The sequence below is a fragment of the Primulina tabacum genome, chromosome 4 (genome assembly GCF_025594145.1).
Source record: "Primulina tabacum isolate GXHZ01 chromosome 4, ASM2559414v2, whole genome shotgun sequence".
In the NCBI taxonomy this organism is placed as follows: Eukaryota; Viridiplantae; Streptophyta; class Magnoliopsida; order Lamiales; family Gesneriaceae; genus Primulina; species Primulina tabacum.
Genome location: NC_134553.1, coordinates 29,088,746 through 29,114,161, shown reverse-complemented (window position 1 = coordinate 29,114,161; position 25,416 = coordinate 29,088,746). Strand labels below are relative to the sequence as shown.

At 39.2% G+C, this 25,416-nt stretch overlaps 1 pseudogene; it reads right to left on the bottom strand.

The window, feature by feature from the left end:
- The window catches only part of LOC142541939 (uncharacterized), a 122,994-nt pseudogene that overhangs the window by 58,185 nt on the left and 39,393 nt on the right, over positions 1 to 25,416 (bottom strand).

The following is a 25,416-nucleotide window of genomic DNA, read 5'->3' as shown; positions in this document are numbered from 1 at the left end:
TATCTTCCAAAACATGATTATTATGTTCATAAAGGAGCTGCCATGATTAGAGAATGATCAAAGGTCATTTTTACACGAGTTAAGGAGTCCTAGGAGATATGTAACAAGCTGCACACGAGTTGATAAAATGCTGGAACCGAAATTGGATTGTTGTGTCATAGGTGATCGGGTTCAAGGGCAAACCGTGAATGGCTTGGCTTTGGCTCGACCAAGGCTAGGCTGGGACGCGGTTGAGTCAAGGGAGAAGTCCTAGCCACGCTAGAACTCGAGTTAGAGGGCTAGGGGTAGAGTCCATGAGCACAAGGACTCTTGCCCAAGCCTCCTAAGAACTTGCGCGCAAGGAGTGCAGCCGCGCAGGGAGAAAGGGCATGGCCAGGGGGCTTTGGGCTAGACTAGGTCAGGTCCTTAGAGTCCTAAGAAGGTGCACAAGGGGCTGGGTTAGGGGCTGGTCCAGTGGCTAGGGTCCTAGGCGCGAAACGAAGAGTAATTATCTATTAGGGAGTCTCAGCCATGGCATGTTTCAGATAATGTGGCATCATTTTGGGGCTACGGTCGAGTCCTAGGGGTGCTAAGGGTTCACGAGGGACCAAGGGAGGGCTGGTTTGAAGTCGGCTTGGGCTGGTTCGAAGATGGCTCATAGAAAACGTAAATTGGGTCATAAGTTCCTTAGGTGGTTCAAGTTAGGGTCTCCTTTGAATTAAAGTTTGAAACATGGCTCAACGGGGTCGAGTCGTGGTCATGAGGGCTAAATAAATATTAAAAGTCAAAGTTTTTAATTTGGAAATTTTATATTAATGTTTGATTTAATTTGGGATTAAAACACATTAATAAGTTATAATTAAATGATAAATAAAAAGTCATCAATTTAAGCTAAATAAAATACGAGAAAATTAGTGTAAGCTTAAATAATATTTTGGATGGTCTAGAGTCAACGGAATTAAGAAAATGTCGAAAACGTAAAATTTTACGTCTAGGGATAAAACGATAATTTTACACCCGAAAACTAGTAAACGTCATAACAGTGCTCTGAATGTTGTTTTATATGCTAATATGATTATTTTACATATTAAGGAATTTTGTGATAAACGTTAACGTTAAAAGACATGTTGTATGTTTGGATTAAAAGAAAAACGTTATATACATGTTTAATTTTTATAAGTGATGAAAATACGAAAATTTGAAGGACACTGTGACTGATACGATGATATCTTAATACGTAGGCCAAGGCTCAGTTGACGGGTGAGAGTGTAATGCCCGAGATTTGCAATCTACTAATCTGAGATTATTGATTTTGAATTGATATGATTATAGATGGACCATTCCGAGACCAGATTGGGTGAAGCATGTGATTTATGTATATTTTGTACAGAACTGTTGGCGCCCGAGCGGTAGAAAAGGGCTGCCCGAGCGCCAATGCATCACAAGAATGGTTTTTGGACAGAACTGTTGGCGCGCGAGCGGTAGTTTTTGACCGCCTGAGCGCCAATGTTCAACAAGGAGATGTTTCGGACAGAACCTCTCGCGCCCGAGCGGTAAATTGCAACCGCCCGAGCGCCGACCAAGATGCAAGAAAATGTTTCGGGCAAAACATGCCGCGCCTGAGCGGTAATTTGCAACCGCCCGAGCGCCGATTGAAATGTATGAAAATTAAACACGTATCTTAGGCATGCATGAGAGATATATATACAGGTTCATTCCTTTAGAATTGAAACGGTGAAAAGCTTCAGGAAAGTTAAGGATTTTCCTTATGCCTTTTAATCAGAGATTTGCGATTTACGAAAGATCCAACCGTTAGAATTTCAATCCGACTTCAATACTGTGTTCCTATCGATGCAGGCTACAATGTTCCTATCGACGCATGCTAAAACTGGACGTAAGTTTTATTAAGTTTTGATATGTCTTGAAATTATGATATTGCCAGAATCGGATATTATTCATATATGATGTTGTTGACATGTTAGACGTCGTATAATCGAAACTGGATTGAAGAACGGATACAGTATGAAATTGTTATGAATTTTTGATTGGATATGATTGCGATTTGATATGAGATTGGTGTGGTTATTGATTATGAGTTGTGGTAATTGATATCTGTTGATATTGTATTGACGGGGATATTCAGATTTTTCCGTTATACCGTTGATTTTGAGTTAGATTCAGATTGATCAGATTCGGTATTGATTTGAGCAGTATATTGATATTGTCATTGCCAAATTTAGTATCGACAGACTTCGAATTCCATACTTGAACGTTGTCAGAACTGCAACTAAAGAAAGGTATAAGTCAATGCCGAACCGGGAGAATGACTCGAGTGTGAAATACTTGAGTTTTTCTAAACCACATACTTATTGTTATTGTGTTCATTGATTTAGATTGATTTGCTTGTTCTATTGATTTATAGAAAGCATGTATTAGACGATTGATCTTGTGACAGACAGGCCTGATAGTGATGGAATCGTCACTGACCCATTGCACATTGTCACCGAATAGTGATTGGCAGGAGATGCCAAAGTCTGTGACGGATATGTCAAGACACTGGATGTTTGGTTATGTCGATGTTGAATAGAATCGGAGTTTCTTCTATTACTGATATTCTATATGGAATGCCAACGTCTGGAAATCGGGATCCCTAGACTAGGAATGAGTCTAGTCTGAGATATAGATTCAGGAGTTGATTTATAGTTTTATATTGAATTATGTTTTCAGATTTGGATTCATATTATTGATATTTGTCTCACGCTTTATATTGATTATATGATTGCATGTATCGTTGATTTATACTGAGATATATTTCTCACTGGAGTTATCCGGCTGTTGTCGTGTTTGTATGTGTGCATGAAAACAGGTAGGACAGGATCAGGGTCGAGGAGATGAAGAGAGAGATCGTGATTAGAGTGGAGACTACGGACTTGGATTATAGATGGGGTTTGAACACTTGAATTGTAGTTGTTAAACCTTAGTTTTAAATGACTGTATATGGTATAAGACTTGTACTTCGTTTCGATGTATATATTCGAATGAATTCCATTACGTTCCGCATTTGACACTTGCATGTTAAAAAAAAAATTAGGAACCTGTTTATTATAATTGATTTAATTATTCCCACAGACGATTAAGAAATGAATTAGTTTCCGGGTCCCCACAACAGGTGGTATCAGAGTGATAGATCGTTTAGACTGAGATATGAGCTAGTGTGCGGGGTAGAATGAGTTTTCTTTCCTTGCTTTTGATTGCTAGCATTTGTTACTGCTTTTTATAATACATGTTTACTTAATTATCTGAGTTGATTGTGGTAACGTGTATTATTGAGAATGAATCAGAACCGATTCTCAATCAGTAGTAAGATGATCGGAGGAGGACTGAAACAGATTTGTTGTATTTGATTGCTAACCTTTTTGATAATCAGATATGCCTCCTCGAAGAATACCAGAACAGGGTAGCACTTCGAATCTTCCAATGGATGTGACAGCAACACCGATGGAAACATTGCTGAAGAGATTTCAATCGTTCCATCCACCGACTCTGAAGGGTACTGAGACTTCAGTGGATTGTGAGAGTTGGCTAGATGATATTGAGATGCTGTTTTAGTCCTTGGATTACACCGATGAGCGGAGAGTGAAATTGATAGGACACCAATTACATAACGTCGCAAAGAATTGGTGGATTACGACGAAGAGAGCATTGGAGCATCGAGGTACGACTATTACCTGGAATGTATTTAGAACTGAATTTTATCAGAGATTCTTTCCAGTGTCGTATAGAAAGGACAAGGGAGCAGAGTTTGTAAATTTTAGACACGGCAAGTTGAACATCGAGGAGTGATATGAATCTGGCTAGGCATCGTGTGCAAATTCAAGCAAGTGGTGGAGTTCAACAAATAATATACTGAAGGACCTATAACGAGGAGATGTAGCAAGAAGTTTAAAGAAGCACTTCAAGGACTCATGATGAATTACCAAGGAGGATCTACAAATTGGGTGACTAAATTAGAGGAGGTTAGGAATCATGGGAATAATATTGGAGGTTTTTGGAATGTTATTCAAGTGCAATTGCCGAAGGTCCAGCGCACCCGCGCTAAAACCGGGACCGCACACGCGGTCCAATGGCCGAAGCTGCACCGCACCCGTGGTCAAATCATTAGCTCACCCAAGGTCTGTTGCCGAAGCTACACCGCACCCGCGGTCAAACAAGCACCGCACCTGCGGCGTTTTGGCGTACTTCCGTGTCAAAGTTGCTAGTTATCTTATTTAAGCCTTTTCACACAACTTTTTTTATTTTTATTGTTTATATAATGTATTGTAAGGGGGATGAACGAAATCATTGAAGATTGATATCAAATTATTGGAGATTTCTCTCAATTTGCAAGGCTTGTGCTTTATGTTTATAAAAATCAAACTTATCAAAGATTGCATCTTTGTGGCATTTGTCGATTGTTCTTCGCACGGATTGTCAAAACAAGTTCTTTGAAGGTTCGTTTGAAATTCAATTGTTTTATCGTTGATATTTGTTGCTAAGTTATAATCGCTTAGAGGTGAATATCACAAAATCGTTACTTGTTTCAAAAGATTGGGACAACATAATCGTTCCTTCTTTGTTATTGAATTGAGGGTGCGATTTCTATATTCGTGCTTGCCTTTCATTCGTACGAGGATTCGTATCATTTGGTATCAGAGCTTCTGGTTCTATTTGATTCAAGTAAGTTATCATTTTCAGATCTGTTTAAAAATTTGTCAGATCTGTATTATACTTTTGTTTCTATTGTCATATCTATCAAAAACAAAAACAAAAATTCGTTTTGTTTCAGTTTTGTGTTATCCTTTGTTCTATTTTAAGATCTGCGTTATTTCTATCATCCTTTGTTATTTGATAATCCAGAATTTTCAAAAAAAAAAAAATTTGTTCTGTGTTATTTTATTGTTCTTGTTTTTTGTGCAATCCAAGTGAGGCAGTTGCGAGTGTCCACGAGTTGAATCTTGTTATTTTGATATACAAGTACAAAGCTTGAGCACATCTTAGAGAGAACTATCAAATTCGAGTGAAAACACTTGAGTGCGAGCGTTATTTCTTTGGAGTGACCTGTGAGTATTTTGTAGTGAGAAAAAAAAAAGAGAGTCGAGTGAATTTTCATTGGAGTGACCAGTGAGGATTCGTGGTGAGAAAATTTATTCTTTATTATTTTATACTAACCTTTTCTTGCAGGTATAATGGTTGACGATCGTCAATTTCAAACAATGTTAAAAGGGTTGGATAAAATATAGGAGAAGGAGTTTAAGCCTCTACATGAGAGATATAGGAGGAGTAAAGGAGATGAGAGGTATGATAGGCAAGATGATGGGAATAGACGAGGTAGTAGAATTGGTGGGGATAGAGCTTTGCACGTGGATCATGGTGATGATAGGCGATGTGATGAGAATAGAGGAGTAGGCCGAAGAGGTGAACGTGATGTACATAGGGAGTCTTTGACATCTACTTGGCGGACGAGCTTGGAAGAGAAAATTATTGCTAGGCCAATGAATGAGTCGAGACGTGAAGCTCCCAAATATGAATATCAAGGTACAAGTAAAAACTCAAATTCTAGTACTTTTGATATTATATGTTTTTGGTGTTTAAAATTTGGGCATGATACTAGCCAATGTCAACGTAAGGAGCTGACAGTAGTAGAGTCGTTGGTTGAACTTAAATCTCAAGTGGAGGTTGAGATTGTTGGAGAATTTGAACATGAAATTGAGGTTGTAGAAGAACCTGAATTTGAAATTGTGGTTGAGAATGTTGTTGATGATAGTATTCCACTAGTTGATGATTCGAATGATATTAAGTTGTGTACAATGGAAGCTGAATCATTGAGTGGTGCAGAAATGCCTAATTTTCTACTATGGAGGAGGAATGTACGCAAAGAGAAGTTATTGTACATAAATTTGTTGAGGAACCAAATGTTTCATTGGTTCAATTGAATCCAAGTGTTCTTGAGGATCAATTGAAATTTATTCTTGAAGTGAGTGAAAAAGAAATTAAAATGGCCGAAAGAAAGAGAGAACAAAAGAGTGTGATGGCCATGAAAAGAAAAAAAGATGAAAAATATGATATTAAAGAAAAGGAGAGAGAAAAAGAGGCCAAAGGAAAAGAAATATAATTTGAAGGCCCAAAAGAGTAAAAAGAGTGAGGTTGAGACTTATGTATTTTAGAATAAACCCTTTAAAGTACCTTTGTACAAAGTGGTTTATTGTCATTGTGATGAAATAGCCGGTTCAATCCCGAGCGATGTTAATTATTCTTTGCAGGATTATTGTGATGACATGATGAAGAGAAAAGCAAGTGTTGATAATGTGAGAATACCATGGGATGATCCATATGAATTCAGGATCATTCGAGATGAGGAAAGGTTAGTTGCCAACGCAACAATTGGGAGGTATGATTTGCTTCCTTACTTTAATAAAGTGTTGTATTGTTTTCAAGAATTTGTAGAACAGGTTGAAAGTGTTAATTAGTAAGCATGACTGTGGTTTGATAATTTTGCCAAAGTGTCATAGAATTGAAAATGGCTATATATTGTGTGAACTAAATTCGAATGTTATTGATTTGGAGTGTTCAGAGAATGTCAATTTGATGTGTTTTTGTCATGGCAATTAATTGTATGCATTAGACTTAAATCTGTGTGTTGTGTTAAAGGATTGTATAGATAGTAAATTTAGCATGTTCTATTGGCATGACTATTATTTGTTTGGTGATATTAGGGAAAAGAGTATGAATGAATGTAACAATTTCTATGTTCATGGTGAATGTATTTATAAGGAGAATAAAATGTTCATGTTATATTCATTGAATGAATTATATGATGGTGAAGCATATTGTAGTGGTTTGATAAATAACATATTGCATGAGTTGTTACTTGATAATAAGGCACATAACATTTGTTTGATTGGTAGCTACGTAATAACTAGAACAATAGATATAATGCATGATTATATGTGTTGGTTGCATATGAAGAGGTATGTTAAGTGGTGTAGTCAAGGGTGCATTGGATATGGGGAAAGGGCATCTAAGTTTGATTCTTATGTGTTGCATCAATTATATCTTATTCCTAGTGGAATATGGTCCGTACACGTGTATGGATTTAACTTGTGTGTTAACTAGGTCTAAGAAGGGGAGAAATCTGATCTTTGTGATAGTTAATGATATTTTATCATTTGATGTCACTTGTCAATTGGTGTATGTTGAGGATGATGAATACATATGGAAGGCGACCGTGAAGTTGGGGTTTCTAGTGCTGATGGAGCGAGTAAATGATAGCGTCTACAAACTTGAACCTGAAGGTAAGCATGTTGGTCATATAAATTTTGTTATTACTACCTTGCTTCGTTTTTTTTGCGTAGGTAGACAAGATTTGAGGACAAATCTTTTTGAAGAAGGGGAGTATGATATGAATCTGGCTAGGCACCGTGTGCAAATGTTTGGGGGAAGATTTAAGATGCGTTGTTGCCTTGGACTTTCAAGCTTGATTGTGATAAAAGATGATGAATCAAGCATATTCAAGCAAGTGGTGCAGTTCAACAAAGAATATACCGAAGGACCTATAACGATGAGAAGTAGCAAGAAGTTTAAATAAGCACTTCAAGGACTCATGATGAACTACCAAGGAGGATCTACAAATTGGGTGACTAAATTAGAGGAGGTTAGGAATCATGGGAATAATATTGGAGGTTTTTGGAATGTTATTCAAGTGCAATTGCCGAAGGTCCAGCGCACCCGCGCTACGGTCCAATGGCCGAAGCTGCACCGCACCCGCGGTCAAATCATTAGCGCACCCGCGGTCTGTTGCCGAAGCTACACCGCACCCGCGGTCAAACAAGCACCGTACTCGCGGTCTTTTGGCGCACTTTCGTGTCAAAGTTGCTAGTTATCTTATTTAAGCTTTTTCACAAAAATTTTCTTATTTTTATTGTTTATATAATGTATTGTAAGGGGGATGAACGAAATCATTGAAGATTGATATCAAATTATTGGAGATTTCTCTCAATTTGCAAGGCTTGTGCTTTGTGTTTATCAAAATCAAACTTATCAAAGATTGCATCTTTGTGGCATTTGTCGATTGTTTTTCGCACGGATTGTCAAAACAAGTTCTTTGAAGGTTCGTTTGAAATTCAATTGTTTTATCGTTGATATTTGTTGCTAAGTTATAATCGCTTAGAGGTGAATATCACAAAATCGTTACTTGTTTCAAAAGATCAGGACAACATAATCGTTCCTTGTTTGTTATTGAATTGAGGGTGCGAGTTCTATATTCGTGCTTGCCTTTCATTCGTACGAGGATTCGTATCATTTGGTATCAGAGCTTCTGGTTCTGTTTGATTCAAGTAAGTTATCATTTTCAGATCTGTTTAAAAATTCGTCAGATCTGTATTATACTTTTGTTTCTATTGTCATATCTATCAAAAACAAAAACAAAAATTCGTTTTGTTTCAGTTTTGTGTTATCCTTTGTTCTATTTTAAGATTGCGTTTTTTCTATCATCCTTTGTTATTTGATAATCCAGAATTTTTCAAAAAAAAAAAAAAAAAATTTGTTCTGTGTTATTCTATCGTTCTTGTTTTTTGTGCAATCCAAGTGAGGCAGTTGCGAGTGTCCACGAGTTGAATCTTGTTAGTTTGATATACAAGTACAAAGCTTGAGCACATCTTAGAGAGAACTATCAAATTCGAGTGAAAACACTTGAGTGCGAGCGTTATTTCTTTGGAGTGACCGGTGAGTATTTTGTAGTGAGAAAAAAAAAAGAGTCGAGTGAATTTTCATTGGAGTGACCAGTGAGGATTCGTGGTGAGAAAATTTATTCTTTATTATTTTATACTAACCTTTTCTTGCAGGTATAATGGTTGACGATCGTGAATTTCAAACAATGTTAAAAGGGTTGGATAAAATATGAGAGAAGGAGTTTAAGCCTCTACATGAGAGATATAGGCGGAGTGAAGGAGATGAGAGGTATGATAGGCAAAATGATGGAAATAGACGAGGTAGTAGAATTGGTGGGGATAGAGCTTTGCACGTGGATCATGGTGATGATAGGCGATGTGATGAGAATAGAGGAGTAGGCCGAAGAGGTGAACGTGATGTGCATAGGGAGTCTTTGACATCTACTTGGCGGACGAGCTTGGAATAGAAAATTATTGCTAGGCCAATGAATGAGTCGAGACGTGAAGTTGCCAAATATGAATATCAAGGTACAATTAAAAACTCAAATTCTAGTACTTTTGATATTATATGTTTTTGGTGTTTAAAATTTGGGCATGATACTAGCCAATGTCAACGTAAGGAGCTGACAGTAGTAGAGTCGTTGGTTGAACTTAAATCTCAAGTGGAGGTTGAGATTGTTGGAGAATTTGAACATGAAGTTGAGGTTGTAGAAGAATCTGAATTTGAGGTTGTGGTTGAGAAAGTTGTTGATGATAGTATTGCACAAGTTGATGAGTCTAATGATGTTAAATTGTGTATAGTGGAAAGTGAATCATTGAGTGGTAAAGAAATGTGTGATTTGTCTATTAAGGAGGAGGAGAATAGGCAAGAAGAAACTTTGTTGCTCAAAACATTTGAAGAAAAACATATTTCTTTTGCTCAATTGAAACGAAAAGAAATTATTGATGATCAATTGAAATGTATTGAAAAGAGTCGAAAAAAATGCGATATCGTCGAAAGAATAAGTGAACAAAAGAGTGAGATGACCATAGAAATAAAAAGAGAAGAAAAGAATGAGATAAAAGAAAAAGAACAAGAAAAAGAGGCCAAAGAAAATAAAAATAAAAAGGGTTGCAAGTTTGGTGGTTAGAGGACCGGGTGTCAGTTTGTCTTTATTCCTTGGTTGTTATGGATGTGAGACTATTGATGAAATGCATGTACTTTTTATGAACTTTGATTTTCCACGAGTTACTAAGTTAGTAGTATTTGTTTGCTACAAGAGTTTGTATGCATTAGACTTAAATTTTGTGATGAGATAAGATATTGCATTGATAGTACACGTGACGTATCTTATTTCCATGATATATACTTGATTAGTGATGATTGTAAAGATTACATGGATAGTACATTTAATGTGTTCTATTTGCATGATTTATGTTGGTTTGATGAAGGCTGAGGGGGGCAAGGATGAACATGACTGTTTCTTTGTTCATGATGAAAACATGTTTAAGGAGAATAAAATTTTCATCCTACACATATTGCATGAGTTGTTGCTTGATATTGAGGCACATGACATGTGTTTAATTGGTAGCTATGAAGTAACTAGAGCCATAGATATGATGCATGAATTTTTACTATGGTTGCATATGAGGAGGTATATCGTGAGGACCCGGACGCTAATCATCTTCTTAATCATCTTTGGGATTTTATTATCAATTAAGATAAACATGGTCTAAAAATTTTTCTTTAAAATGCGGAAGGTAATGGAATCGATCTATTATACAAACTAGTATAATAATACAAATCTTGTACAACCTGCTTCTAGTTCAAACTAATCGAAGGTTTAACTACTAAATTTCAAGTATTAAACCAAGTCTACATCCATGTCCGGAATCACCACTCTAATCTCGATCTCTCATCATCTTCTTGACCCCGATCTTGTCCCACCTGTTGTCATGCACACATACAAAACAAGACAACAGCCGGATACTCCGGTGAGAATAAATCCCAGTATAAAACATGTATACATGCATATACACAATATAACTCATAAAGCATACTATCATGCATAAAATTTATAACAATAGGTTTCATAGTCTATGAAACTAAATCAAAATAAGCATGCAGTAACAATGGATTCCATAATCTCTGAAATCAAAATAAAATAAGCATGCAACTCAACCCAATTCATATCTCGACTCGACTCGACTCTAACTCTAGGGATCCCGGTGTGAATAAGACGTCACTGTCTGTCACCTGCCCTCCCAATCGGGATAACTGTACGTCTTATTCCTAGACTTCGGTCCTATCTGTATCGAATGTCTACAATCGAATTGAATCTGATCCGAAGCGTCGATACCACCGAACATCTAGTTTAGCAATTCTGCCAATGACTCTCCTATTTCAATGCTTGAATATAAATCTATAAACAAGGCATAATCATAATCAAATGTAAATAATACATCTAGTATGTGATTTAGGGAAACTCCAACCAAGTCTGATTCGAGTCGTATCTCCCGAATTCACATGAATTATACCTTTGTCTTCCCGGTCTGACGAAAACGAAGTCTTGTATTCCAATATGTCCATAACCAGTCTGGCAATGACAATTGCATAAATACAATATCAATATATAATTCGATTCAAAACCTGTTCTGATCAATACTCAATTCAGTATATAATCTGATCCATATCTGAACAAGGTACAATCTAATTCATATCAACGATATCATAGAAATCATTACTGAATCCTGATCACTCTAAATCAACTGATGTTTCGACGGCATAACAATACAGTTTCGATCTTCCCGTCAATCTCAACATCACAGATATAATATCAGAATTCATAATCTAAATATCTGTACACTTAAAATCAGTAACAACACAACTTTGATATCAAATCCCGATCAATATCTTTCGAAAATCATAACAATTGTATAAACAGTCTATTATTTAATCTGACTTCAGTTATACAATGTCTACTGTAGCAGAAACATCATATCTGATTCATATTCAATTCTGACAATATCATAAATTCAAATCATGTCTAAACGTAACGAAACTTACGTCCAGTTGTAGCCTGCGTCGATAGGAACATAGTATTGAAGTAGGATTCACAATCGGACGGATGGATCTCCAAAATCTTCAATCACAAATTGAAATCCTTCCTCGGAGCCTTTTCTTGATTCCTCTCTGAATTGTGAAGAATGAATCGATTGTATATCTATATATACTGCATGCAACACCAGGAAACGTGGCTTATTTTTCATGCTGCACGTCACACCGCTGGTGCGCTCATTCAATAACCGCGGGTGCGCTCAGTGTAATGATATACATCAACTTTTCCGAAAGCTTCGACCGCGGGTGCGCTCAGTCCTGTAACGCGGGTGCGCTGACCTCACTGTAGCAGAACCGCGGGTGCGGTCTGTCTAGCACCGCGGGTGCGGTGTCACTTCCGTAATTAATCTCCAACTCTCTGTCCATCAACCGCGGGTGCGGTCTTGTTCGTAGCGCGGGTGCGCTCATGCTACTGTAATTCTTCCACAATTCATGAGCTCAACAGCGGGTGCGGTCCTTTCCTTACCGCGGGTGCGGTCTATATTTCATGCACCACTTCATAATCTCATTTAGTGCTTCTCATTACATGTCATGCATACTCATATCTTCCGAATATCACATCAATGAAGATTAATAAATCTCGAGCCTTACATATATTGAGTGAAATTGTGAAACATGCATTGCACGTAAGAATTTTTATGATCATAATAATTACAATTTTAAGGAGGATAAATTGTTTATTCTAAATTCATTGCATGAGTTACGTTCTGGTGATGCATATAGTGGTGTATTTATCTTTGATAAAATGCATGATTATATGTGTTGGTTGCATATGAAGAAGTATGTTAAGTGGTGTAGTCAAGGGTGCATTGGATATGGGGAAAGGGCATTTAAGTTTGATTCTTATGTGTTGTATCAATTATATCTTATTCCTAGTGGACTATGGTTGTACACGTGTATGGATTTCAATTGTGTGTTAACTAGGTCTAAGAAGGGGAGAAATCTGATCTTTGTGATAGTTAATGATATCTTATCATTCGGTGTCATTCGTCAATTGGTGTATGTTGAGGTTGTTATATTGACAGTGAAGGCAACCATGGAGTTAGTGCTCAAAGCATTGAAGGAGCACGTGGGCAATAGCACCTACAATATTGAGCTTAAAGGTAAGCATGTTGATAATATACTTCTTGTTATTACTAACTTGCTTCGTTTTTGTGTAGGTAGACAAGATTTGAGGACAAATCTTTTTGAAGAAGGAGATTTAAGATGCGTTGTTGCCGCGGACTTTCAAGCTTGATTGTGATTAAAGATGATGAATCAAGCATATTCAAGAAAGTGTAGGAGTTCAACAAAGAATATACCGAAGGACCTATAACGAGGGGACGCATCAAGAAGTTTAAAGAAGCACTTCAAGGACTCATGATGAACTTCCAAGGAGGATCTACAAATTGGATGACTAAATTAGAAGAGGTTGGGAATCATGGGAATAATATTGGAGGTCTTTGGAATGTTATTCAAAGTGCAATTGCCGAAGGTCCAGCGCACCCGCGCTAAAGCAGGGACCGCACCCGCGGTCCATGATAATCAAATTTAAGAAAAATTCCCGAAGCTGCACCGCACCCGCGGTCAAGTCATTAGCGCACCCGCGGTCTATTGCCGAAGCTACACCGCACCCGCGGTCAAACAAGCACCGCACCCGCGGTCTTTTGGCGCACTTCCGTGTCAAAGTTGCTAGTTATCTTATTTAAACCTTTTCACACAACTTTTCTTATTTTTATTGTTTATATAATGTATTGTTAGGGGGATGAACGAAATCATTGAAGATTGATATCAAATTATTGGAGATTTCTCTCAATTTGCAAGGCTTGTGCTTTGTGTTTATCAAAATCAAAATTATCAAAGATTGCATCTTTGTGGCGTTTGTCGATTGTTCTTCGCACGGATTGTCAAAACAAGTTCTTTGAAGGTTCGTTTGAAATTCAATTGTTTTATCGTTGATATTTTTTGCTAAGTTATAATCTCTTAAAGGTGAATATCACAAAATCGTTACTTGTTTCAAAAGATCAGGACAACATAATCGTTCCTTGTTTTTTATTGAATTGTGGGTTCGATTTCGATATTCGTGCTTTCTTTTCATTCGTACGAGGTTTCGTATCAAGGAGTATGTGGCCAAGTTCTCTACCTTGTTGAGATTTGCACCACATGTGGCTGAAAACGACGAAGCTGTTGCTGATCAGTTCATTAATGGCCTAAATCCTAAATATTTACATTGGTGAATACGGGGCAACCGAACAATTTTACTGATGCCTTGAACAGAGCCAAAGGAGCTGAAGCCGGTATGATGAGACAGAAGGGAGCTTTGTTTATGCCTCCAGCACCAAGACCACAGCAACCACCTCCCCGGTTTAAGAGTGGTAGTAGCAGTGGAGGAAAGAAAGATTTCCTGAAAACCAGAGGGAAGCAGTTTAAGAGATTTGGAAGCAGTTCATCGAGTTTTTGTTCCTCGAAACAGATCGGTCAGGGCCAGAGTTATATAGGAGCCTACTGCAGCACTTGTGGAGGAAAACATGCCACAGAGCAGTGCCGAGGAGTGTTTGGCAGTTGCCATATTTGTAGGCAGCAGGGACATTTTGCTAGAGTTTGTCCCCAGAGAGATTCTCAGAGATCCTAGAGTTCCGAGTCATCTGGATCAGTAGCACAGACTGATAGACGATCAGCTGTTGTTCATTCGTTTCAGCTAGCACCATCTCAGTCACAGCAGAGGCCAGGAGGTAGCCAGACAGTGAGCCAGCCTCCTAGACAGCAGGCCAGAGTATTTGCTTTGACAGAGGAGCAGGGTCAAGAGGCACCTGACGATGTTGTTGCAGGTAACTGTTTTATTTCCGGTTATCCTGCATATGTATTGATAGATACTGGTGCATCGCATACATTCATATCTGAGCGATTTGCATTGATGCATTCTTTGCCTATTGAGTCATTATCTGCTGTAGAGTCTGTCTCTTCTCCTTTGGGGACATGTTTGATATCAGTGAAGTCTGTGAAACATTGTATACTACAGTATGAGGGGCATGAGATTGAGTTAGACTGTATTGTGCTTGGGTTGTCTGATTTTGACTGTATTATCGATATGTTAACCAAGTACAGAGCTACTCTTGATTGTTTCCACAAGATTGTGAGATTCAGACCAGATATGGCTGATGAGTGGAAATTTTACGGTAAGGGTTCTCGATCTAGAATTCCTTTGATATCCGTATTGTCTATGACTCAATTGTTACAGAAGGGAGCGGAGGGATTCCTTGTCTATTCAGTTGATTTACTGAAATCGAGTCCATCGTTGGCTGATTTGCTAGTGGTGTGTGAGTTTGCTGATGTCTTCCCAGATGAGATTCCTGGTTTGCCTCCGATTCGAGAGATAGACTTCAGTATTGAGTTGATGCCAGGTACAGTTCCGATTTCGAGGGCTCCGTACAGAATGGCATCGATTGAGTTGAAAGAGTTAAAAGAACATTTAGAGGATTTACTGGCCAAGGGGTATATCCGATCGAGCGTGTCTCCTTGGGGTGCTCCAGTATTGTTTGTTTGAAAGAAAGACGGTTCTATGAGACTCTGTATCGACTACCGACAACTTAACAAAGCAATGGTAAAGAATAAATATCCCTTGCCTCGCATTGATGATTTGTTTGATCAGTTGCTGGGTTCTTCAGTATATTCCAAGATCGATCTGAGATCTGGATATCATTAGCTGAGAATCAGGGATTCTGATATCTCGAAGACAGCATTCAGAACCAGGTATGGACATTATGAATTTATTGTCATGCCGTTCGGTTTGACTAATGCTCCAACTGTGTTTATGGGTCTAATGAACCGCATATTCCAGAGATATCTTGATGATTTTGTTATTATATTCATTGATGACATTTTGATTTATTCGAAGAATATGATTGAGCAAGCTGAGCATCTGAGAACTGTATTAAAAATTCTTGGAGCTGAGAAATTATATGCTAAACTGTCAAAATGCGAGTTTTGGTTGAGACAGGTTGTATTTCTGGGTCACATCATATCCGGAGATGGTATATCAGTTGATCCAAGCAAGGTTGAAGCCGTGATTTCTTGGCCGAGACCGACATCAGTACCCGAGATTCGTAGTTTTATGGGTTTGGCAGGATATTATCGTCTATTTATTAAAGATTTCTCGAGTATTGCTAAGCCTATTACTCAGTTGACTCAGAAGAATGCTCCGTTTGTATGGTCTGAAGACTGTGAGTCCAGTTTTCTTGAGCTGAAGAAAAGACTGACCAGTGTACCGTTATTGACTATTTCATCAGGTACTGGTGATTTTGTGGTTTATTGTGATGCATCTCACCGAGGATTGGGTTGTGTTCTGATGCAGTGAGGACATGTTATTGCTTATGCCTCGAGACAGCTGAAGCCACATGAGACTCGTTACCTAATTCATGATTTTGAATTGGCTGCCATTGTATTTTCTTTGAAGATATGGCGACATTATCTATACGGTGAGAAGTTCGAGATTTATTCTGATCATAAAAGTTTGAAATATCTGTTTTTACAGTCAGAGTTGAATATGAGACAACGAAGATGGCTTGATTTGCTTAAAGACTTTGATTGTGAAATCAAGTACTATCCGGGGAAGTCCAAAGCAGCAGCGGATGCGCTGAGTCGAAAGGTATGTTCTTTATCCTTATCGAGGATTTGTGTTTCGAATTTGATAGAAGATTGTTGTTTGTCTGGATTGGTATTTGAGACAGATTATAGACCGCTGAGACTTTATGCTGTTCAAGTCGAACCAGAACTGATTTTAAGAATTAAAGCGGCTCAGAAAGTTGATCAGAATGTTCAGAACTCTATAGCGATGGTCAGAGCTGGACGTCAATCTGAATATCAGGTTCATGACAATGTTTTGTATGTGAATAACCGTATTGTTGTGCCGAATGTTTCAGATTTGAGACAGCGGATACTCACAGAAGCGCACAGCTATCGTTTTAGCATTCATCCTGGTGGCAGGAAGATGTACAATGATTTGAAAAGACAGTTTTGGTGGAAACAGATGAAAGCTGATATTGCTGAATTTGTATACAAATGTCTAAATTGCCAGCAGGTGAAAGCCGAGAGGAAGAAACCAGGAGGTCTACTTCATAGTTTATCTATTCCTGAATGGAAATGAGATCACATTTTCATGGATTTTGTGACGCGGTTACCACGTTCCTCCAGAGGTTGTGATGCGATTTGGGTTGTGATTGATAGATTGACAAAATCCGCATGTTTTATTCCATACAAGATGATGTACCGACATGACCAGATGGCCGATATTTATGTCAGAAAAGTGGTCAGATTGCATGGAGTGCCGAAGTCGATTGTATCAGACCGTGATCCTCGGTTTACTTCGCACTTCTGGCAGAGTTTACAGCAGGCTCTAGGTACGAAGTTACATCTGAGTACCGCATATCATCCAATTACCGACGGACAGTCGGAGCTGACTATCCAGATACTGGAAGATATGATGAGAGCTGTAGTGCTTGATTTTAGCACTAGCTAGCAGGATGCATTGCCACTTTGTGAGTTCTCGTACAACAACAGCTACCAGACGAGTATTGAGATAGCACCATTTGAAGTGTTGTACGGAAAGAAGTGCAGATCCCATCTGTATTGGGATGATATCTCTGAGGTTCCTGAGATTGGACCTGACATGATCAGAGATATGACTGAGAAAGTGAAGCTGATACAGAAAAGAATGAAGGCAGCTCAAGACAGACAGGCCAAATATGCCAATGTTCGACGTAGACCATTGGTAATTGAGGCAGGAGACCGAGTATTCTTGAAGATTTCACCTTTCAGAGGAGTTGTCAGATTTGGCAAGAAAGGGAAGTTGTCTCCACGTTATATTGGGCCGTATGAGATTCTCGAGAAGATAGGGGATCGTGCCTATCGACTCGCCCTACCGCCTTCTTTATCTGGGATACATGATGTCTTTCATGTATCATTATTGAGGAAATATCTTTCCGATGCTTCACATATCATTCAGCCAGACGAGGCAGAACTTGACGAGACGCTGAGTTACTTCGAGAAGCCGATTCAGATTCTTGATCGGAAAGAAAAGCAGCTCTGGACGAAGACTATTCCGCTTGTGAAAGTTCAGTGGAGTCGTCATGGCATCGAAGAAGCTACCTGGGAGACTGAGTCTGATATGAGACAGAGATTCCCAGCGTTGTTTCACTGATGTGAGTTTCTATTTAGCTTCTGTTACATTTCTTTCTGATATGATTGATTGCCTGTGATTTCGAGGACGAAATCATATCTTAGGGGGGGGTGGAGAAATGTAATGCCCGAGATTTGCATTCTATTAATCTGAGATTATTGATTTTGAATTGATATGATTATCGATGGATCATTCCGAGACCAGATTGGGTGAAGCATGTGATTTATGTATATTTTGTACAGAACTGTTGGCGCCCGAGCGGTTGAAAAGGGCCGCCCGAGCGCTAATGCATCACAAGAATGGATTTTGGACAGAACTGTTGGTGCCCGAGCGGTAGTTTTTGACCACCCGAGCACCAATGTTCAACAAGGAGATTTTTCGGACAGAACCTCTCGCGCCCGAGCGGTAAATTGCATCCGCCCGAGCGCCGACCGAGATGCAAGAAAATGTTTCAGGCAGAACATGCCGTGCCAGAGCGGTAATTTGCAACTGCCCGAGCGCCGATTGAAATGTATGAAAATTAAACACGTATCCTAGGCATGCATGAGAGATATATATACAAGTTCATTCCTTCAGAAATGAAACGGTGAAAAGCTTCAGGAAAGTTAAGGATTTTCCGTTACGCCTTTTAATCAGAGATTTGCGATTTACGAAAGATCCAACCGTTAGAATTTCAATCCGACTTCAATACTGTGTTCCTATCGACGCAGGCTACAATTGGACGTAAGTTTTATTAAGTTCTAATATGTCTTGAAATTATGATATTGCCAGAATCGGATATGAGTCATATATGATGTTCTTGACATGTTAGACGTCGTATAATCGAAACTGGATTGAAGAACGGATACAGTATGAAATTGTTATGAATTTCTGATTGGATATGATTGAGATTTGATATCAGATTGGTGTTGTTATTGATTATGAGTTGTGGTAATTGATATCTGTTGATATTGTATTGACGGGGATATTCAGATTTTTCCGTTATGCTGTTGATTTTGAGTTAGATTCAGATTGATCAGATTCGGTATTGATTTGAGCAGTATATTGATATTGTAATTCTTGATATTGTCATTGTCAGATTGAGTATCGACAAACTTCGAATTCCAGACTTGAACGTTGTCAGAACTACAACTAAAGAAAGGTATAAGTCAATGCCGAACCGGGAGAATGAGTGTGAAATACTTGAGTTTCCCTAAATCACATACTTATTGTTATTGTGTGCATTGATTTAGATTGATTTGCTTGTTCTATTGATTTATAAAAAGCATGTATTAGACGATTGGTCTTGTGACAGACGGGCCTGATAGTGATGGAATCGTCACTGACCCATTGCACATTGTCACCGAATAGTGATTGGCAGGAGATGCCAAAGTCTGTGACGGATAGGTCAAGACACTGGATGTTTGGTTATGTCGATGATGAATAGAATCGGAGTTTCTTCTATTACTGATATTCGATATGGAATGCCAACGTCTGGAAACCGGGATCCCTAGACTAGGAATGAGTCTAGTCTGAGATATAGAGTCAGGAGTTGATTTATAGATTTATATTGAATTATGTTTTCAGATTTTGATTCATATTATTGATATTTGTCTCACGCTTTATATTGATTATATGATTGCATGTATCATTGATTTATATTGGGATATATTTCTCACCGAAGTTATTCTGCTGTTGTCGTGTTTGTATGTGTGCATGACAACATGTGGGATAGGATCAAGGTCGAGGACATGAAGAGAGAGATCGTGATTAGAGTGGAGACTATGGACTTGGATTATAGATAGGGTTTGAACACTTGAATTGTAGTTGTTAAACCTTAGTTTTAAATGACTGTATATGGTACAAGATTTGTACTTCGTTTCGATGTATATATTCGAATGAATTCCATTACGTTCCGCATTTGACACTTGCATGTTAAAAAAAAAAAATTTAGACTCTGTTTATTATATTTGATTTAATTATTCCCACAGACGATTAAGAAATGAATTAGCGTCCGGGTCCCCACAGAGAGTGTCGCTTATGTCCTCAATGCCTAATACTGTGGTTACATGTAGATGGATTCATCGCCCCAATAAGAATACGAATACGAAAGTCATAATTAACGATCTGAATTCAACGAAAATGAATACATATATGAATATGATGAATACGAATATTTTTATGATGAATATGAATAAGTTTACGATAATATGAAAATGTTTATGAAAACTGTTTATGTTTAAGTTTATGCATCATTGTGAAAATTTTATTTTACGTAAAAATATTTTCATTGTTGCATGTGACCTGTATACATATTATTTTATCAAGATTATGGTTTCTTGAGTCTTTAGACATACTAGGTGTGATTGGTGCAGGTGATTATGATAATAATGAAAATGGATGTCATGGTTGATCTAATTGGACTGAAGGTGCACATAACCCGATGACCAGCCCTAGTTTTTTCGCACTAGACTTATGAAAATGAAATATGATTTTTAGGATTATGTTAAAAATGTTTTTACGACTTTTGTTATGATTTTGAGTTTATTTTAGAGGTTGTTAGTTTTAGCAATTTTGCTAAGTTAGGATATGCAAACGTTTGACGATTTTAGGATTTAAACTATTTCCTTTGGATTTTAAAATATAGTTGGTTGGTTATTTTTAAAATGGTGTCAAAAATATTTTATACATGTTTATATGTGTTCGGCTGACTCATGCGGGAGTTTAAAAAAATTCTAGTATTTTTAAGAAAACGAGTAGAGAACATTTCATCATGCCTCCCAGACGCACCCCTAGCACAGACCGTCATTATGATATCCTAGGAGGTGATAGGGCTTTTCGCCTCCACCACACCATTGGATGCATCTACTCGAGTTCTCGAGGGCATGGCTAGACTTCTGGAGAAGACGCAGCAGGCTCCTTGGGTCAGGTGCACCACTTATATGCTGAGAGATGACGCGTCCCTTTGGTGGGAGGGAGCCACTCAGGGAGTGGACTTGGCTACCCTCACTTAGGATCGGTTCAAGTAGATCTTCTATAACAAGTACTTTCCAACAGATGTCAGGGGTCGCCTGACGAGGTAATTCATGAGTCTCTGACAGGGGGATTCATGTGTGATAGAGTTCATCCGAAAGTTCGACAGGGGCTGTCATTTTGTGCCCCTTATTGCTAGAAATATCGCCCATAAATTGAGGCATTTTATGGATGATCTGAGACCCACGTTGCGCTGGGATGTGATGCTTATGAGACCAACGAGCTATGATGAGGCCACCAATTGTGCCTTCCAAGCGGAGCAGGCCCTCCAAGATATTGATTTTGGGATGCAGAGAAAGAGATCTCAGGCCCAGCCTAGCTCACAACCGAGGCAACAGAATCCTCAGGGACAGGTTTGGAAGCCCCAGCAGCAGAGACCACCACAGGCGCTAGGGGCGCCTAAGCCAGAAGACAGACAGCCTTGCAAACATTGCAACAGGTTCCACTTCGGCAAATGCATGTGGGGGACCTTCAAGTGTTTCATTTACGAGCAGGAGGGTCACAAGGCGGCTGAGTGCCATAGGAACAAGGGCCCCACTACTGGGAGAGCATATGTGATGCATGCCGAAGAGGATGAGGCGGAGCTGGATTCTACGTTGATCACCAGTAACCCTTATGTTTAAGATTTTAACTTATCGCTTCAATGCATGTGTTGTATGTTTGTATAAGAATTAATTTATGGGATTGATAACATAGAGTAAATTAGGATGCAGCCCTACCTAGTCAGAGTTAAGGATCGAATTGCATGATTGGAGAATTTTAAGGACCTAATTGTAATAACTGATAAGATGAGGACCTAAATCCAAAACTCGAAATTTTAAATGGCTTTTTCAAATTTTCCAAATTTTTGGGATTTAATACTTAATTTTTGAGAATTTTACGATTTTATGGTGCTAATTCGAAAATTTTAGGAGGGTCAAGTTGCAAATTTCGAAAAGGTGTAGGGCTAAAATGTAATTTCGAAAACTTTAAGGGTCAAATTGCAAATTACCAAAATTTTTTAGGACTAAATTCGAAACTCTTGATGAATAATTGGGTTAAATTAGTAATTTTGAGGATTTTGGGATAATTTCTGGCAGAAAATTTCTTAAGTTTCAACGCGAACATATTTTATGGTATGTTTTGTCGCAGGAAGAATATATATTTCAGGTGTAGCCACACACGCATTGCTAGAATCCGGAGCTACACATTCGTTTATATCCAAGACATTCGTCTAGCGACTAGGAATCATACCGGTGGCGATGGATTCAGAATTCAGGATACGATTCCATCCGAGGATCAGATGATAACTTCGCAGATAGTGAGGGGATTGGAACTTCGGTTACAGAAAAATGTGGTGCAGGAATATTTGATAGTGCTACTGTTGCCGGAGTTTGACATCATTCTGCGCATGGACTGGCTTTCTTCTAATGCAGCTGTCATATATTTTCGACGGAGGTTACTATACTTTCGACAGCCCATCAATAAGTCGTTTATATTTTAGGCAGCCAGGCATCAGCACATGCCGCACATCATTTCTTTCATCTGCGAGGAAGCTCATGAGTAGAGGCTGCCATGCATTTTTTGCCAGCATTGTGAGTGTCACAGCCAGCCAGTTAGAGGCTAGAGGAGGTCGAAGTAGCCAGAGACTTCCCAGTGTTTTCCCTGACGATGTTTCAGGCATTCCACAAGACAAGGAGGTGGATTTTTCTATCGAGCTCATGTCAGGTACCGTGCCTATTTCTAAGGTGTCATATCATCTAGCACTTGCAGAGATAAAAGAACGGAAGGATCAGATTCAGGACTTGCCAGATAAGGGTTTCATTCGTCCTAGATTTTTTCCACGGGGCGCACACTTTTGTTGAAGTAGAAAGATGGCAGCATGCGGCTTTGTATTGACTATAGGGAGGTGAACCGTGCCACGGTCAAGAACAAGTATCCACTAACCAAGATCGAGGATCTATTTGACCAGCTTTAGGGAACATCGGTATTCTCGAAAATAGATCTTTGATCAGGATACCACCAGATGAAAGTAAGAGAGTCTGACGTGCATAAGACAATATTCAGGACGCGTTATGGGCACTATTAGTTATTGGTAATGTCCTTCGGTCTAACTAACGCGCAAACGATCTTCATGGATTGTATGAACCGCGTGTTTCAGCCATATTTGGATCAATTCACCATAATTTTCATTGACGACATCCTGATCTATTCGAAGAGCATAGGGGAGCATAGTCAGCATCTGAGGACCTTATTGCAGACTTTACAGGATAGACGACTGTATGCCAAGTTCAGCAAGTGCGAGTTCGGCTAGGTAGAGTGGCATTCTTGGGCCACGTTGTCTCTCGGGATGGTATAGAGGTAGACCTCAGTAAAGTTGAGGCAATCAGAGATTGGCCAGTGCCAAGAGCGTGACAGAGATCCATAACTTCTTGAGATTGGCTGGATATTATAGCAAATTATTCAGAGCTTCTCTTCTATTGCGGTGCCTGTGACCGCCTTGACGAAGAAGAATGCCAAGTTTATTTGGGGATTGAAGTGCCAGGATAACTTTGACAGGTTGAAGCAGGCGCTGACCACGACACCAGTTCTAGCTATGCCATCAGGGCAAGGAGATTTTGTGGTATATACAAATGCTTTGAAGCTCAGTTTTGGGCGCAGTGTTGATGCAGCATGACAGAGTTATAGCTTATGCATCCCAACAGTTGAAGGTCTATGAGCATAATTATCCGACTCACGACCTTGAGCTAGCAGCATTGGTTTTTACCCTGAAGAATTGGAGGAATTAATTTTATGGGGAAAAGTGCAGTATTTTCACTGATCACAAGAGCCTGAAGTACTTCATCTCACAGAAAGAGCTGAACATGAGACAGCGGATGTGTCTCGAGCTAGTGAAATATTATGACTGTGACAATGACTACCATCCTAGGTAAGGCTAATGTAGTTGCAGATGACCTGAGCAGGAAGACTGCAGTGATTACTCAGTTGTCTGTACAGAGACCGTTGCAGGCTAAGATCCAACGGTTTGAGCTTGTAGTTTATGCTAGGAGCAGTGCCCTTAATATTTCTACCCTGACAGTGAAGCTGACAATGAGAGACAGAATTCGGGCAGGGCAGACATCTGACGTGTAGTTGCAGAAGTGGAGACAGAGGGATGAGGCTAAGGGCCAGAGGTTGTATTTAGTTGTGGATGACATAGTCAGATATAGGGATCGATTGTGAGTTCCTTACATTGATTACTTGAGAACAGATATCTTGAGCGAGGCCCACAACACCCCGTATTCTAAACATCCAGGGAGTATGAAGATGTATAGGGATCTTCAGTCTCCTTATTGGTGGCCGAGCATGAAGTGGGATATTCTCCGATTCGTCTCCGAGTGTTTGACATGTCAAGGCAGAGCATCAAGACCTACAAGGAAGGGATCCGAGATTCACGTATGCATTCTGGAAGAGTCTACGCCAGGCTTTGGGTACTAAGCTGCTATTCAATACAGCCTTCCATCCTCATACTGACGGACAGTTAGAGAGAGTTATTCAGATTTTGGAGGACATACTTAGATCTTGCATGATAAACTTCTAGAGCAGCTGGAAGACGAAGTTACCTCTTGTGGAGTTCACGTACAACAACAGTTATCAGGAATCTATCGTTATGGCTCCAAATGAGGCACTTTACGGGGGGAAGTGTAGGTCTCCAGTGTATTGGGACGAAGTAGGAGAGAGGGCAGAGATAAGGCCGAATATTGTCAGTCAAACTGCAGAGTTAGTGGTCAAGATCCGAGATAGGATGAAGATCGCTCAGAGCCGACAGAATAGTTGCACAAATCAACGGTTCATAGATCTTGAGTTTGTTGTAGGGGATCATGTGTTCGTGAAGGGTATGATGAGATTTGGAAAGAAACGCAAGCTCAGTCCGAGATACATCGGGCTGTTTGAGATCCTGGAGAGAGTTGGGACACTTGCATACAGAGTTGCATTACCGCCGAATCTGGCGTTTATGTTTTTGCATGAAATTTTGTTGGTGCATCTCATTGCATCGTTTTTGCAAAGGTTTTGACACGTACATGCGTATATATGGTGTGCAACTCACGTTTTTCATGTCCTTGTCAAAGGGGCTGCCCAATTTTAATGTTAGAGGGCTGTTTAGGACAGGAGTGAAGATGACGCCTTGTTGGAGTCGAACCTTGGTTGTTTTGGTGAGGGGCCGAACATTTTTGAGTAGTGGCGGCTAGGTGTTTTGACCCTTTTTCATGTCATGGCCGAACCTTGCGTATGCTTGGGGAGAAGGCGTGGTTAGGGTAGACCAGGGAGGGTGTTACGTTGTCAGTCATGGTCCTAGAATATGCTGGTTCGAGGGTGGTCCGTCTTCGTGTTTGCTAGGGTCGATAATTTATCGTAGAGTCGCTATTGTTTTTGTAGTTTAGGCTAGAACAGAAAATTTCAGCAACATTTCTGTGGAAATTCGAGGGTCATAAGTGGGCTAGAACGGGTAG